The following is an 18,736-nucleotide window of genomic DNA, read 5'->3' as shown; positions in this document are numbered from 1 at the left end:
CGTCCTGAATACTTTTTTCACATTTATATTTTTATATCTAAAGTTTCTGGGCATCCATAGGAACAATTTTTTTTAATCCACTGTATACCACATTTATTTATTAATCATTTGTATTCTTCTGCCGGATATAATTTTGTCATTGTTCCATACCAATAGAAACTAGATGCATTGAAAACTTTATTTAAAAACCACCAAATCGCTTAAAAGCTGGTTATTTGATTCTATGAAGAATAAAAGCTTTTGGTACACACAAAAAAATTCACACATATAGGACAAATATAGCTTCTCATTTAAATTAACTTGTAACTTCTAAAAATATATTTTAATAAGACTAATTTGGGCACTGTATAAGCTAGAGTCTCATAGATAATATTTATTTCATATTCTTTGTGTATTTTTAACATTAAAATTCGTTCCTGCTTTTAGCACTTTTTATACAACCCGTATGGTATAATAATAATTTTTAATAATAGAGCCCTCATATATCCCGAAAGTGAACCTCTTTAAAAAAAATGGTGTACCCTGTATCATGAATTTATATTGCGTTGCCGCTATCGTATTTACATGGCTATAATATATAATATATAATATATAATCTTAATAACACTTTTCGTTATTTTTGTCACTTAAAATACATTTTTGTATCCCTGGAGCCGGGCCTGGCTCTTCCGTCCAAACTCCCAATCTCGCCTAAACAGGAAGTTAGGAATGTTCCAAATTCGTTCGTCGTTCTCTCATATCGGGACTCAGATAGTCGGTGTCGGAGCTTTTGCTCGTATGTATTTAGCGGTCTATCTCGCACCGCGTCGCGCCGTTACATTATTTCTCTCGACTCTGGAACAGTATTTTATTGAGACTGATTAATATGGCAATGAGTTGATGGCGTGATGTTTGTGAAATGTTAAAACGGACGCGTTTATACGAGCTGAGACAAAAGAATTTAGTGTAAACATGTGTTTCACATAATCTTTCGTGGGACCAAATTTCGGCCACTTAATCTGAGGTACGTACAAATGCGTTCAGCCCATAGATAAAATATCGTCTCGATTTATTTGTGTAAATGATTAGCAAAAATTGTAATTATAAACAGTTATTCGATTCAATCTTATCAATTTCGCTGTCGCTGAGTTAGTTTTGTAGCTCGGGTTTTTCTTTCTCGTTCTCTTTTTCGCGCAATGTACTTTAGATATTGTATTTGAACGTCGCGTCGCTGAATACCGGTAGCCAACGAAACGGACCAAACGCGGATGCATACACATGACGTCCTGGCTCAGATAATGACGGTGACCAACGCTTAGAACGCGTCCGATTCTTTTACATAAGCTATAGGACAATTTCCACAATTTTATGATTTAATAAGCTTATCTAAACATAGTGAACTCGGTCTAACTGAACTGCCAAGGGCGTGACAGAAAAGTGAGGCAAGTTTTACAATATATAATATATACCTACTCGTAGTCCATGTATTTATGGAATTATTGTTGGCGATAAACTGCCTCTAAAACTTAGATCATTCACCAGTTTAGCAATATTTAAATCAGCTCAGGCAACATATTTTTCACATTATATTATTTGTTGTAAATATTGTTTTCAAACTTATTCTATCCATTTAACTGTTTTCTCTGTTTTTTTTTTACTTCAATAGGACACTTCTTTATTTTTTCTTCGCTTTGTTTCTTTTTTGGTCTACCTGCCACATATACATACACATTACATTTAGTATTTATAATCTGGGACTCGGTCAGATGCACAAGAGCAACGGGATGGATGTCGCCCCAATTCATTCATCATTATTACTACTTGATTGATAACTTTATTTCTTTAATCTTTAAAAAAATATATATAAGTCAGAAAATAACAGCATTATTTCAAAAAAAAAATACAAACGTAAATTTACCATTTCACTAAATATCTACAACATTTAACCAATATGTTTAATTTCTTGAAATAGGGAAAAAAAATTCTGTGTATGTTTTAGTGACAACCAGAATAATAAGTAAAGAATATCAAACTACTGATTAATTCTTTAATTTTTAAATATACATTATCAACATGTCATACAAATGATACAATCAAATTAACAATATTTATATAATAACTGATAAGTTTATGTAATATGCGCTAGGTGTAAATGCTTTACTTGCTCATCAAAAATAGTAATAACATATCACAACAGCGTTTAAAATCATTTCACAAAGTAACCTGTAGCAAACGATTTCCTTTCCAAAAACTCAAACAATATGTACCATTAGTATTCACAAAGAAAAGCATCTTTATTAATACCCTCGTACCTCTACATCAAATTTGCCTCAATATCGATATTCCCTGTCTAAGCTACATCGTTTGGGACCATTTCCAGAGTTCAGTTGGATTCTACTAAAGTTGATAAAATTTGACCGGTGTTATTCGGTAGGTATTAAAAAAAGTCGATAATATGCAACACGCAGATTTCTTAAATGTTCGCCTGAAGCACATATGATTTAACCGAGAATTTGGCGTAACGTAAAATATTGTTAGACCATAGAAGAACGGCTTGATTGACTTAAGAAAGTTACTGAAACTCATCGTAGGCAATCCCCAGTTCCGCGGCGGATCAAATAAAGGGTTTATTCTGGGTACAGGGTGTCCCATTATGAATTACCAAATGGATAACTTTGTTAACATTAATGCTAAGATGAAATTTAAACTACCAAAATTGAAGCATTTTCCCCGATTCTACAATCAAAAATATAAAATAAAAATTTTGTCTGGCATTTTTTTTTTAAATTGAATTCCCTGTATTTGAATGTGTCAATCGATTGTTGTTAGGATTATTTTTGACAGATTTTGAAATATCGCGCATTTTATCTAATATTGAATGTAAGGAAGTTAGTAACTATTGCTTCAAAAATCAAATTAGCCATGATAGCTGTTGTCATGGAAACTGGCGCAGATAACTGTCATCTATTGAAATGGTGTTTATAACACTTATAGTAGGTGGAAAAATAACGGCTTACTCAAAAGAATTAGAAGGCAAATTCCTTGCAGTGTAACTTGATGTCTTGTTATACTTTCAAGGTGAGAATTTCAATCACTAGTATTAAAATTAAAAATAAAAAATTTTAATTGCTGAAATCAAGTATCAAAATATTTCTTTTCAGAGTATCCATCGAACTCTATCCGAGGTTACATGCAGGACATGAATTTAATTAAAAGTAAAATCCAACGGATTTTAAAGGCACAAAATCCACGGTTATAATTTGACAGATGAAGACAGAGACGTCTTGAGTTTTGAGGCATTATGTTAGAACCAATTTAAGAATCACCTAATTTTATTTACAACATACTGTTTATAGATGAGTCCTCATTTAATACGGCCGCACCGCGTCATTTAAGAAGCAAATATTCCTGGTTCAGCGAAAATCCCCACGAAATTTTGCCAATTAAAAAATCTGTACTTTTGGGACCCTATTTTTTCCAAGGAAATATGACGGGCGATTGATATTTCGATTCCAAATATAGTATGGCAACAGGACGGGCCACCATATCACAACGCAATAGACCTACCAGTTAGATCTATCCGCATAATATCCAGTTGGATAAAGGTTTGAAATTTTCAAAAAAATTATTCGCAAAAAACCCCATCGCCTCAATTTCAATTGATTTTTATGTTTTCATATTTTGGTAATGTGAATGCTAGTTTAGACTGTATTTTATTGCAGTGTCTGTTAAAAATGTCTGATGAAAATCAATGTACCAAACTCCCAAAATGTATTTATATCCTAACAATCCAGATCTTGTTCCCCATGAAACGTTTTTGTGGGGAAAATCTGGAAATACAAAACAGAATACGAGAAGAAGTTGAAGCTCTAAATGGGCAACCCGAACTTTTAACTTGCTACATTTAAAAAAGCAACTAATTTATTTTTACGGCTAATTTAATTTTTGAAACAATAGTTTTTGACTTCCTTACATCCAATATTAGATACAATGCGCGATGTTTCAAAATCTGTTAAAAATAACCATCTAATATATACTTGAAATTAGGAGAAAAAACACAATCGATTTACACATCCAAATACAGGGTATTCAATTTAAAAAAAATCGACCTGTCAAAATTTGACAGATTTTTTATTTTATTTTATATTTTTTATTGTAGAATCGGAAGGTTTGGGAAAAATGATCCAACTTTGGTAATTTAAACTCCATCGTAGAATCAATATTAACAAAGTTATCATTTAGTAATTTATAATGGGACACCCCGTATGTGTAAGAAGATTATATTGAAAAATTGAAAAATATTTAAAAATACACATGCAGTAAAAGCGCGCTCAAAGCAACTAAAAATTTACTTGCAAGCATATAATACAAAACAAACTAATTGTCAGTACTTCGCTGTAAGGTATTTTATTTCTACAAATGATTTTTTTTGTAATTCTCGATGTTTCAATTTTGATTGGTTACTGGTAGCATCTCTGGTAACGTATCGATTTCGCGCAAACGGTAATTTAAAAATACAACGAACAAAATATTTTTCCTAAGAAGAAGTCGTAAAATACCGTAAGATACTCAAGACAAGTTGGTTCGAGCTTAAATTGCATCGTTGGGTGGGCGCTCCTGGCATTCTCCTAAGTGGATTTGTAAACGCCTTGTAAATTCCAGTAATGTGTAAAAACGATCTTTTAAAATAAATTGGAAACAACAATAAGTGTTCCATTCTCAATAGAAGAAACAATCTTACTATTCTACTACGCAAGATGCTGTTAAAGAAATTAGGCGACATCATTTTTTTATGGAATGGACTGCTGGTATGTGTGGCTTTAACCACGTGGTTTAGTTTGAATTCGAGCAAAATAAAATGGTTTTGTGTTAAAAAAAGAAACTTGTGTAATACTATAGTCGGCTAAGCCGTACCAACGAAGTAACAAGGCCACCATCAACACGCCCGCATATGTCACTGGAGTCAGATTACTTTTTATTGTAAAAAGGATTCGTAATAATAACGGCTACTTTTAGTGGATGTCCTTCGACTCTCAACAAATTTTTGTTATAAGTAGACAACATTTTTGCCACTAGTTTGTTATGAATTTTTGGCACTGTAATTTCAGTCATTCTTTAAAAATATTAATAGGACATTTAACATCCACTTACATATTTTAAGTGACTAAAAGTTTTCTTAATAAAAACTAGAGACACTAGTCATTACGATAATATTATCCGAGAGAGAGAGAGAGAGAGAAAACTATTCCAATTTCAAATTAATTTCAACAAATATGAGGTTAAACGCTTATGAGAAGAAGTTCAGATAAGTGGAATTTCTATTGATGTCTCCTAAACCTTAGAAAAAAAATTGTCAGACAATTTTTTCTGTATTCTGTAGAGTGAACAAAGCGGCTCTCGAAATAATGAACCCAAAAGAATTTGTTGGTCAACAAACACGTCAATACAGGAAAACGATTTTAAACGTTTTATTTTATGTAATTGGATCACAGCAGTTTCTTGCCGATTGCGATTTTAAGTTTTTAAATCTAAGTGTAGGGTTAACAATAATTTTAGCGGACCAGCAAAAATGAAAGCCTTAAGACATTCAGAATGTCCACGAATGGAAAAGGCTCTTTATAATTAGTTTCTAAAGCAAAGAGAGAAGAAGCTTCCTGTGACCAGTTTAAGGATCCAAGGGAAAGCCAAGCTACTCCACAATGAATCCAAAGAATCGTCTTCTTTTCATGCAAGCAGCGATACGTTACTTAAAGATTTCAGGCAAAAAATCGAGATTGCAGCCTGAGTTTGTTGACGCTATCAAAAGAAATCTAGAAAAGAAATATATAGATCTTTAGCTATCGAAAGCTCAAATTTACAATGCCGACGAAACTGGTTCATGTTGAAAGTTTTTTCCTAGAAAAACAAATGTAGCTCGCGAGGTGAAAACAGCTCTAGAAAGAAAAACCGAAAAACAAAGAGTGGCCTTTCTATCATGCACAAACACGGCAGGTATGGTCTGTTCATATATATAAGAAAGTGACCAATTGCTTTTGAATGGGATTATCCAAGGGTGCTCAGTAACATACAATGCAACAAGATTATTACCTAAAGTTTCGGAATTTAAATTCAGGTAAAATTGTGGTCCGTAATAAAAAATAATTTTATACCTACCTGTGTTTAATATTCTTTGGTTTGGTATACTACTTAGTTTAAGTTTATTGGTAATCATTGTTATTTCGTGTGTAATACAGCATGTGTTGAATCTTGTGCGAATTATGCAAAATATGTGCGAATCCAGTATATCTCAAGAGATGCTCCCGGCCAAATGTAGAAAACACTATTCTATTGAGACTAAGGAAGTTAAAAACAATGTTTATTTGACTCTCACTGAACGTGCTGCCAGCAAGCATCTTTAGAAGAAACGGCCACATTGACGAAAATTCCAACGTCAACTGTATGGAAAATTGTGAATAATCCTATTTCAGCGAGGAAAAAAAGAAGCGATGCTGACATTTTCTCGAGAGTAGATGAAAGTGATCAAGATATAATACATCGTAAAATTTACCAATTATACGAGGAACAAAGCGTGCCTACATTAGATATCTTAATTAGGAGGCTTGAAAAAGATAAAACCGGTGTTAAATGTGACAGAATTACCTTATGAAAGTGTATTCAACACATGGGTTTTAGATTTACAAAATTGGCGAAAGGCAAGTTTTAATGGAATCTTTCAGAATTCGGAAATGGCGACTGGAATATCTAGAAAAAATTAGGATTTACAGAGAACAAGAAAGGCCAATTATTTACTTGGATGAAGCCTGGTTCGACACTTATGATACCCCGGAAAAAGGTAGGGTTGACTCAACTGATAAGTGTAAAACAAACGCGCCATCAAAAAGAGGTAAAAGAATAACTATTTTGCATGCTGGCTCTAAAGATGGTTAGATTCCATATGGACTTTCTCTGTCTGCGAAAAATATTAAAGATTCTTCTCTGGATTACCATGAAGACACCACCGCTGATTTATTTGAAAGTCGGTTTAAAAACAAACTAGTTCCAAACATTCCTCGTAATAGCGTAATTGTAATGGACAATGCAAGTTATCACAGTAGACAGTTGACTAAAACCCCTTCCTCATGTGACACAAAAGCAAGAATTCAAAACTACATCTATAATAACGACATTTATTTTCACGAAGATTATATCAAAAAGCAATTCATTGAGGTTCTACAAAGCTTGAACTTACAAAAGGAATACGTCTGTGATAGTTATGCAAAAAATCTAGGGCATACAGTTTTAAGGCTTTCACTTTACCACTATATATTTAATCCCATTGAACATGTTTGGCACCACCTGAAATCAGCCATTCGTCGTAACAATGTTTTTCCCCGTGTTAACTCCAATGTCCTCAAACTTATAGGAACCGAAGTTTTTAACATCCCTCCACAAAGTTGGGCAAATTAAATATGTAGAAAAAGCAGAACAATCGTATATCCATATTGCAAATAATATAGAACAAATAATAATTAGAACAGGCGATGATAGCGATAGCGATGATAGAAGTAATTTAAGTAGGTAATAAAAATAATTTGTAATTTTATTTTGGATTTAAACATAAATACATACATAAATAAATAAATATTGTTTAGTATCTTTCCTAACAAAACCCCAAATAATTAAATTCTAAGCAAAGTACGGACCTGTTCGGCCATATTTCATTCTTACAGCTTGCCCGGGTCTTTCCTTAATTCGTATCAGTTAGTCACTTTCTTATATCTATGAACAGACTATACGCACGAGTTAAAACCACTAGTGATTAAAAATCCCAAAAATCCTCGATTATTCCGAAATATCAAGTGTCTTCTTCATTATAGAAATTTCAAAGCAATGACAGTAGCAATTTTTAAAGAATGGTTTCATAAGATATTTATTCCAGAGGTAAGTTTAGCAATAGGAAATTATTTTAAATTGTACCGTTTTTAATTTCGATGCTGCATTTCTTGCTGCTCATACTTGTGATTTCCAGTCTTGTTTCAACGTGTTTCAGGTGACAATCTGTTCCACTCTTTGACAACTCATCGAGTCATCTATTGATACAACCGATGAATCTAAATGGGATTTCTTTAACAAAAGTATTTTATCGCACAAATTTATTGTCGCCGGTTACTGGTACCGATCAGGATATAGGAAAAACTTTGAAATCTCTTTTTTTTAAAAGACGCTATTATGAATTTGACATGGAAAAACTTAGCTGAACGTATATGAAACACACAATCTACTTTCGCCATTAGCCAACGAAGATGAACATAAAGAAAACATTCCTTTAAATATTCTAAGAAGTAGCTTACGGAATGAGGAAATCAGCTGCAAGCTTTCAGTCCCGAAGTTCACGTTAACACCATGGATGTAGACGACTAGCATAAAGATTTATTGCCGGATAAAGAGTCGGAAGACCACAGCGAAAGCAATGAAAATAGTCAAGATCAAGAACGGAAAGAGGTTAAAGTAATAAGAGAACCCGAATCTACTGGTTTTACAAAACTTAAGAATGAAATTGCCTAAAAAAGGTTTATGAGATAAAAAATACAAGCAAACATTACCCCATTTTTCGATATAAAAAAATAAATTACATTTTTATTAGTATGTATAACGTTTTTTTTTATGAATTTTAGAAATATTCCGTATAGTCAACAAATCGATCCAGTGAATTGGCTTTGCATTACATCGAGAATATACTGTATTGAAATCAGCGGCCATAATCAATTTTCGTAGAACACATTTTTGAAAAACAAACCCAGTTGTTCTTGGAAGTGTCACTTTTATTGATTTCGATTTATTTTTATTGTCTGATCGTAGAGACCAAAACAAGTCAAGATATTTACGTAATAGTTAGTATCTATCTACATAATATCTAGTTGATAAAGGTTTTCTTCGCCAGGCAAAATTTTCCAAAACTTTGTTTTGAAAAATGTCCATCGCCTGAATTTCAATTGATTTTTATGTTTTCATATTTTGGCAATGCCAATGCTTGTGTTTGGACTGTATTTTATTGCAGTGTTTTCCTTTCTCATTCCTTGTTTGTGTCTGTTAAATATATCTGGCGAAAATCAACGAAAAGATATCAAACTCCAAAATGTATTTTTATAAGTTTCCTCGAATGTGGAGATTTATTGGGATATCATTAGAATATTACGTTTGCAAGGGTAAACGGTGTAGTTTTTTAAGATTTAAAATTGCTTGATTTTTCATTAGTCTGAATTTTGTTCCTATTGTTTTATCAGAACATTCGGGGTATTTTCGATTGCCCGTTTCAACGGAATATCCATACAGTAGCTTCTGTTATTTATTTTAATAATATTATTAATGTATCTACAAAAACATTACCTGTGCGCCACTGGTCGATGCTAAAAACGGCAGTTATCAAATTCCCGCATGGTTTAAAGATTAACAATAAGTAAACGTGGTTTGGTAGAGCCAACGTAGACTCACCCGACCCCTCAGATAATAAGCTTTGACCGGCAGATTTCAGAGAATTATATTTACAATCTTACCGGAATCGCCGATAACGAAAATACACAGAGGAACGTATTTACGTTTAGAATAAATACCAGAAACTACGATAGCGTTTTCGTGGTCCGTTAAAATGTTATCTTAAAAAATATTCCATTCCATTCCATTATATTCACCTTCAAATATGGCGTTACCGTTGTTTTTTTTTTCGGTATTGCAAATATCTCTTAAACTTAGACGACCAATAAAAATAACTTTCTATGTTAGCTATAATTTTCATTTAAATGATATCTAGTTCTGGTTTGATTGACTTTGATCCTCACTTTTTATCAACCGTCATCATATTCTGCCAGGTAAGCAGCATTAACCAAAAAAAAATATATGTATATTATTGATGATGTTATATTATTATTTACTTAGCAAATCTGTGTAATTTAATAATAATAAATATGTTAGTGTCTTAATAATATATTTTGCAACAAGTATGATCGCTTGCATAGTTGCTCTATATTAGCGAAATTGATATAATATAATACCAAATTTCTCTCTTCTATGATAAAATATCCTGCCGCTCTTGAATCTCAGTTTATTTACTACCTATAAAATCGAATATTCTAATACGCACGTTATTAGTCATCATTTGGAAAACCTTCTCCCGTTTGCTTCTCACAACAATAAAACTGCTTTTACCGGGTGACTTACAGACTATTATTTTTCAGTGACACCACTGGGAGCGAATAATGCCGGGGCAACAATAAAGCATCTATAATCACCCCAGATGTTCTCTTCCTTACATTCGGGTCACAGTCGACTGGGAGTCGCGACGTGCCGATAACAAAACCGTCAGCTCTAACCTTAACGTGCTCTTTTTCACTGATTTCTCCATTCATCGGCGGTCCAATGCAGATGGTCGGTTCCGACTTACCCTTGGAATTCGTATGTAGTTGTGCGACAGTGTTTAGTGGAAGCGGCGGATATACCTAGTCGAGTAATGGTAAAAAAAGGGGGGGTAGGTAAGTTAATTGCCGAGTTAATGAGTAATACGGAATTGGCGGTGCTAATAGCCTTTTCGTTTAATTGGATCGATTCGCCCAATGGCTATGATAAATGGGGGCGATAAAAATGCCCAAATTTGCAAGTGCAAATTTAAGAACGACCTTAGAACTCGCGCAACATCCTTTAGAAACTAAGGACTTCTAGTTGCAAGTGCAACTGAGGAAGAGCAAATTTCATAAATATAAATTCTTAATCTTTTCATGCTTGACCTAAACTTTTCTAACCATCTATTGTTAACGTTATATTTCTAATCTCTAGTCAAAATGAATACTAATTCGATGTAAAAGAATGTCTTAATATATAAACATGTCTAAAAATTTCACGACTAACCAAAGCCGGTGCGAAATCCAGTAAATCAATGAATGTTTTTTCCTCGTCATTTAAAAGATATTACAAACATTACCTAATTTGAAATGTAATTCAACTCAATTAAATTTTCAAGTTTAACTAACCAAAAGGTTTGTTGGAAAGTATTAAATTTCACTATTGTTTTACTATTTTTTGCTGTTGTTTGAAACTCAGAAGACTGACAATTGAATGATAATTGGTTGTAGAGAATACAACATAGTCCAAACGCCTTGTTCTCTGATTACTCAACGTTTATGTTAAATTTTAAAGTTGAATTAACTGTTCGAATTTGATAATTGTTATATATATTTTAAATGACCAGAAATAAAATTCCAAATTTGGCAAGCGAGCCCTTTAAAAATAAAAAAACTTAGGAATGACTTTTGAAAAAAATAGCCATTGTAATATTGTCATATTACATGAAAAATAGGGCAATTTAAAATACTATTCTACGTTTCCGAGCATATTTCCGAAAAGAAAATTTTCTTTGATTTAATAAATTTATTTTGAGTTAAAATTAATTTAGTAACCATAATAAGGGTATACCCGGAGATATATCATATCAAGCTGGTTAAAAAAGTATAATGTTATTGTCAAACTATCCTTACTTTCTATCTAAAGGATGTGCGAGTTCCACAAACACTTTGAATTTTCTGCCAATTCTACGGTTACGAAATATATATTGATGGTGTAGAAAAATCATGAACAAATCCAATACAAATGAAAGAACGATACCGTCCGCAATCAAATTAGTGATAATGATTTTCTCCTTGCAGACGTCTGCAATGAATTTAGTGGCCACTCATAAGTACTCAGGAATTCGCCCAATATTATGGAATCAGATCGGAATGTGAAATTGGGTAAGATTTATTTATAAGGTATAACACGTCACCACACCTGAACTACTTTCTATGAGAAAATAATTCTTTCAGAGTGTCAGTAATTTCCATATAGATACTAAATTAGCACTAATCCGGATTCTTCAGTAATCCCGACAAAATTTAAATATTACTTATTTACATTATGTATTCTATAATCCGTATTCTTTATGTATTCCACAGTCCGGATCATGTGTTCTTCGATAATTTCATGTAACTTTTATGGTGTTCCTAGGTGAATCCCCTAATTATTAAAAGACGAGTCGAGATTTTCTTAGAGGTTAAAATGCATCATGGCACAAAAGTGAGCATACAAAACTGCGTGTGGGTGATCATTTTCTTTTATTTTTTGGTTGTTAGTAAATGTTTACATTTTTTCTGTTAATAAATGCTACAACAGTGTGAATTTTTATAGTTTTTAAAAAGATTCCACTAATCCGAGTGTTTCACTAACCCAAATTGCCTCGGTTTTTGTTAATCCGGATTACCGATGCTCTACAGTGTGTCATAAAAAATTCCCAGCTTCGATTCTCAATCTGCTCGTCACTTAGTCACAGTAGTATGTGAAAAGGCTATTGGATCCTATACTTACTTCATCTAGTGGGGCCAAGAGACTTTCCAGTTACATTAAAAAGGAAGCCCGAAAATTCTAAATGTTTAGAAATCTACATCCAACATTTTGACGATAGAATGTGTTCTACCCATATAGCTATTACATAGTACGGTAAAAATTGATGCGCAGCAGGCGGCATTGTTATTTTCATTGAGAAGGGAATGGTTTTCAGCGCATGCGTCTCCATTTCACCCAATAACGTGCACGTTGCACCATCTTTCTAAACAGTGGTTTCCACACACTTAACTCGGGAGATCTGGGTATATTTTCAAAAAATATTGCCGTAAAAATGCCACATAAAAAATAATTGACGATGTGTCAGCCGCCATGTTTATTATTGAATGTCACAAGATCATTGATTAAAAACGAGGTTCTGGCCAATCACAAATTTTTTTATTCCTAAAGCAGTGACCAGAGTATACTCTAATTTCTTACCTGTTAAATATATGGACAACTTCTGACACAATATAGTGCTCAACAATAGTAAACCAGTTTAGATGTCAGAGTTGCCCAAATACAAAATAAAATAAAATCACGACAATTGGTAGATTGAAATCTAAAACACATAAATCTCAAACTGTTTTACAATTTTGCCAATCAATTTTGGCAAAAATTATTCATTCCGCTTTGCCTTAATATTTTTTAATAAAAGTTACCATTTTGTAATGTCACTGTTAGTCAAAAAATTAACTAATTGAAATTGAATCAACTAGACAAGAAAAAGTTGAAATTGCGGGTAATGCTGACAATTTCTTTCACACACTAAACGGAGTCGAATTATTTCGCTATTTGATAAATTTACCACACATCAACATCAAAAGACATAGATATAATGTCAAAAAACGTAAGTTTTCATTAGTGTTATAAAAGACATTCTGAGTAAAAAAATCTTTCATTTTTATTTTAAGTTGTTTAAAAGGTGGGTTTTTAAGATGTGACGGGAGGACATTATAAAATTGTACATTAATCTTATTAGATTTCGAGGCCGTCAGTCCGGAGTAAACAGGTGTGACCATATCAACCTGCCTGGTATTGTAGTCGTGCAAAACGTAACACCAACAGCGAAAAATCTACGTTTCTCAATATATTTCCCCAAAAAAAAAAGTAAATAGTAAAAATTAATTTTCTTGTAATATTACTAATAAATATTACTTTATATCCGTCCAAGCTCCGATGCTATGTTACAAAATTGTTTTAAATTTGGTTGTTCCCATTTGATTGTATTGACACTTCGCAACGATATTACTCCGATATGAAATTCACTGTAAAATAATCCGCTTTCCGCATTTTTGAATGTCACCGTAGATATTTGACTAGCGACTTTCCGTCTCTTCCCGCATGTATTCGTTTGCTAGAAGCTGCATTATGAAATTCGTAGTTGCCAGTTTTTAACTGCGTGGAAAAAGATGCGTTGAGGGTATTATCGATTAAAATGCAATTGCAATTATTTTTTGCGGATTTCTTCGAAGTCTCTGGGAGTTTCATTATCCCCTTACATTTGTAATTATTATTGTAAATGTATTCAGCAAATATCGTATTACATAGGTGAGAAATGAATTCAATGACAAAATGAAATCAGCGAGCTGAAAAATAAAGCAAGTTCCGCCGTTCCATTCTGACGATCCAGAAAACATTTCCGATTGCGTTTTCTCCCAGACCCTTTTCATTCTCTTGCCCTGTGTATTTCGACGACTGGACGGAGAACTGATAAGGGCTTGTGGGAAACCGAACAACTACGAAATGGTTGAGCAGAAAATTGTTAATAATTTTAATTTACCATTGTTTCTTCGGCTTTGGTTTGATTATCGTTTTGTTCCAAAAGCATCTGGATGATTGCGCCGAGGCGTGAGATTAGTGATCACTTGAAAACTATCAAATTTATGTAATATTTGGCGATAAAACTAGGAAAATACAACTAAGCAACTCTGTTCTAAAGCCCAATTTTAACTATGGATTTATCGCCTCGACTACAATTTACAAAATCAATACCGCGCGAACAAATTTAATCAGACACTAAGGCATAAGTTCTTCATTATTCATCTTGACTTAGGGAATTTGTAGCATTTTTTTGACTCAAAATTAAGCATGGCGTTTCCGATTTACTAAGAAAAAAACAGGACTTTTATTAAAAAGTTGTTGATTGTTTTTCGAAAACCAAGTGTTATGAGCTCATTTCCCTTTTGTCTTTGGTAGCATTATTTAATTTTAAGATTATATTAAATGCTTAAAGTTGGGCAAATTCTGTTAAACATATAGAAAAAGCACACCAATCGTATATCCATATTGTAAATAATATAGAACAAATAATAATTAGAACAGGCGATAATAGCGACAGTGATACTGATATATTATGTGAATAATTTTAAGTAATTTAAGTAGGTAATAAAAATAATTTGTAATTTTAATTTAGATTTAAACATAAATACCAAAACCTACAATAATTAAAACCCCAAATAATTAAATTCTAAGCAAAGTCGGACCTGTTCGGCCATATTTCATTTTCACAGCTTGCGGGTCTTTCCTTAATTCATATCAGTTAGTCACTTTCTTATATCTATGAACAGAATTACCTTCATGGTGGTAAGATATCATCGATCGTGGTTTGGATGATATATATTTTTTTAATATTTCTTATAGATACCCAAATTAATTATCTTCTTCAAAAATCAATTTGCATCGATCTCAATGTCCTTTGCAATGTATTGCTGAAAATGGCGAAAGCTGTTTACACCAATAAGGCAGGTCTGTAAAGAATCTTAAAATGTTTAGCAATCACTGTTTGAATTGAATTTGGAAGACACAAAATTTACATAAAATTGAATGAGAATTACGGCGAATTTTTTTATTAAAAAAAACAGTGTCTTATTTTTGTTTCTCACAAAAAGATTGCAAAATGCATTTTGATGCTTAAGTTCTTTAAAATCCCAATTCCCTCATAGTGTACGCCACAATTCAACTGCTGTTTACCCTTCGCAAATTTCAACTAATTAACCGAGTTATTTATCAATTTTATCAGAATATTTCATTTAATATTCAAAACTAAATTATTGACTTGATTATTTATTAAATAAATTTTAATAATTATTATGTGAGAACTATAGTCGGTGGGTGCTTTCAATTTGTTATACCGGATATATTTCAAAATGACTTGAAATAAAAATATGCAATTTGGTATGTTGATAGGGTTGAATTTTGTAGCATAAAAACAATGAAATTGCTTTTCCAGTTTCACCGAAAATAACCTCAACTTTATTATATTTTTAATTTGTTGGACAATTCTAAACAATTTTTGTCTGAGATGTTTGATCATAAAATGAAAAATCATGAAAATCTAATTCCAACTATCGAAATTTCCAACGATTTTTCAGTCGGCTATTATCTTGATTCGTGTTTAAAAGCCGTCGTCGGTTGGAATTACTTCCTAACGTTTCGCTAGCACGAGTGGCGAGCTTCTTCAGAGGTCCTTCCATCTCCGATGTTGGACGTAGACGTAGTAGACGTAGTCTACTACGTCTACGTCCAACCGACGACGGCCTTTAAACCCTTATCAACGAGCCGCGAAAGCCTTAACCGATTTTTCAGTCCATTTTGCGTTTGTGGGTGATACTTTATGTGGAAAATCAATAGTTTTTTAAATAAACATGTTCAAAAGTGTCATAATTTTAACTTTTTTTTTATTTAATGACAAAATGAAGTAGGCCAGAACAAACAAATATTACGGTTACTTCTTGTGATATATTTTTGAACCGCTTTATTTATTGATTGATTGTATGTTAAACAATTTTTTTTTTATAATTGTTTCGCGAATTAAAAAAAAATAAAAATATACAGGGTTTTCCATTTAAAATAACAAAGTTTCCGATGAAATCGGAAACGACATTCAGTTGTTTTTATACGATAAATGTTCACAATATTGAACCCTATCAACTTACCAAATTGCATACTTTTATCTCATGCCGTTTTAAAATGCTGCTGTGGACAGTATATTATCTTCGTTTATTTAACCGCTGATAAGCATACTCAATATAACCTGTTACTTACCTCTGCAACTTTATTTATATTTAGGAATTTGCCTTTATAAATCCTGGTTCATGTTAATACATGACCTTAAACCCTTAAACAACAACCCACAAACAACAATATTGCTATAAAGGCAAACAACGAACAAAAAAAAACAAGGAAAAAAAATTGCAAAAGCGAATTGCAACATTCGATTGGAACTGTAAAAGGATGATTCACATTAAGAGTGGTAGTAACGGTTCTAGGGAACCAAAAAAAGAGTTTTCATATTGAAAAATATGTCCCTGAGGGGACTACTTGTTTCCGTGCATAGCAGTAAACTTCTCTCGGAAAAAGCACATGTTTGTTAAAATGTTAAAATCAAAAATGTCGATTTTGTTCCAATTTTCCAAAACTTCCAACAACTTTTCAGTCCGTTTTGCGTTTGTGGGTGATATTACAAAATATAATAAAATTTTGGTATTTTTTGTTTGTTTTAGACATCTCTGAATGTTGGACACGTGATCTACTTGGGATGCGACAAGGAACAACCATGCTGCTGATTTTTTTATATACGCATTTATGTATCTTATTTATTAAATACAGTGAGTCTCAAAACTCCTGATACACTATTAAAATATTCATTTAAAGCCATATTCATATTTAAAACCAATTTTCTTTCTGCTGAAATTTATTTTTTTTAACACTATAAATATATAATTTTTTTAAACACAATCCAACTTGCAAATAGATGTTAAGGTTACAAAAAAATTAAACAATATTTTAAATTTTAAAAATGAATGTTTTGTAAGCCCGCGTTATAAGTCTATAACCGCTTGGAATCTCTCGACATAGATAAAACTAAAGTTTCAGTTATGCTTGAAATAATTTCAGCCCATGCTGACTGTAAAGCAGTGTAATATGTAGACTTTTGTGACTCGCTGTATGTCAAATAAAATTAACATATTCATTTTTTTCCTGAAACTATTTATTTAAATCCCTTGTCCCCTTTTCATATTTTAAAACTGAAGTATTAAAAATTAATTAAAAAATTTAATGTTATTCTCAAGGGCAAGGTCCTAGTTAAAAAAACATGTTCAGTATTACTAGAGATATAGTGGCCTATAATACAGGAACTTATGAAGCAACTATGAAAAAAATTCGCGGTTTTCGATAATAAGTTTGAATGAAGCATTTTTACGGGAGTATTTTCTCAAAATAATGTCTAGACCCACTAAATATTCATTCAAAAAGGAGTTTAGTGTGTGGATGTCGTTCTTACAAAGAAAATTGAGCAAGGTGCAGCTTAGTGGAAAGGCATGCCTACGAAAATGTAGCCACTTGAGGGGCATCAATTTTTACCGTTATAGGGCCGCTATAATATTATTTAATACCTATATGTTATACAGCAAGATTTATTTGATTTTTATTATATTTTTTCCTTTTCAATTAGCCAAACGAAAGTGATTAAACTAGGAAGTTATTTGAAACATGTCATAACGGCAGGTACCCTAAAATTTACCACGGTCTTTTGCTATCGACTAGATTGCAGTAGCTGGTTGCTGTTCGTTGTTCATTTGGTGAACTTCGAGAAGCCATGCATATTTCACCCAATGACCTGCACTTTGCGCCATTTTCTTTCTAAACAACGATTTCCACACACATAACTCGTTTTCTAAGAACATTTAACGTGATAGGTGTAGATCACATTTCCTGTATTATCGTTAGTTATAGCAGAACCTCCATATCTGCACTCGCTAAATGCTTGAACACCTTATAATTAAGACTCAACTTTACGAAACGTGATAAAATGTTTTGTGCACTTGTAACACATCACTGAATTGAAGAAAATTTTACGCTCTTTCCAAAAATCGAAAAATTCAATATGGCCATCACAAAAAAAAAGAAAGTAACGCCGGTTGCGAGATAACAACAGGCGGTGGAGATGTCATACACGCCATCTTAATCATCTTAAAAAAATGTCTTAATAATGTCACATTTTGACAGCTGTCCATTTAACCCTTTTGGATTTACTGACGAAAAACGCGATCCTCCATTTTCAGTTTTTCGCCGATATTTCCCAAACTAATTGACCGATCTTAAATCTAAAGCCGGTTATCAAATGCACTAAGTTTCCTCTAAAACTTTCCCCACCTATTCGTTGTTGTAGGTACAACAGGAGCGGAGATGTTCTTTTCGTCTTCCGATCAAGTCATAATAAATACTCGGACTTAGTTCATTCATTTTAATAAAAAATAATTATGAATTATCCATGCACAAAGGTGCAGTAAAAACTATGTATATAGTAAGTAAATAAAGTATATAGTTTAGTAAAGTATAGTAAACTATATAGTAAGACTATCCCAGAGAA

General features: G+C 32.5%; 1 long non-coding RNA gene across 1 annotated transcript; it reads left to right on the top strand.

Annotated features, from left to right (window-relative positions):
- Positions 1–828: 828 nt before the first annotated feature.
- LOC132703056 (uncharacterized) lies at positions 829–18,527 on the top strand. Its single transcript, XR_009619014.1, has 4 exons — positions 829–1,003; positions 10,191–10,484; positions 11,652–11,735; positions 16,866–18,527. It is a non-coding gene; the product is annotated as an uncharacterized LOC132703056 (long non-coding RNA).
- The last annotated feature ends 209 nt before the right edge of the window (positions 18,528–18,736 follow it).

This window comes from Cylas formicarius, unplaced genomic scaffold, assembly GCF_029955315.1.
Source record: "Cylas formicarius isolate icCylForm1 unplaced genomic scaffold, icCylForm1.1 PGA_scaffold_10__41_contigs__length_53128322, whole genome shotgun sequence".
In the NCBI taxonomy this organism is placed as follows: domain Eukaryota; kingdom Metazoa; phylum Arthropoda; class Insecta; order Coleoptera; family Brentidae; genus Cylas; species Cylas formicarius.
Note: the sequence above shows the minus strand (reverse complement) of the source record. Positions and strands in the feature narration are given on the sequence as shown.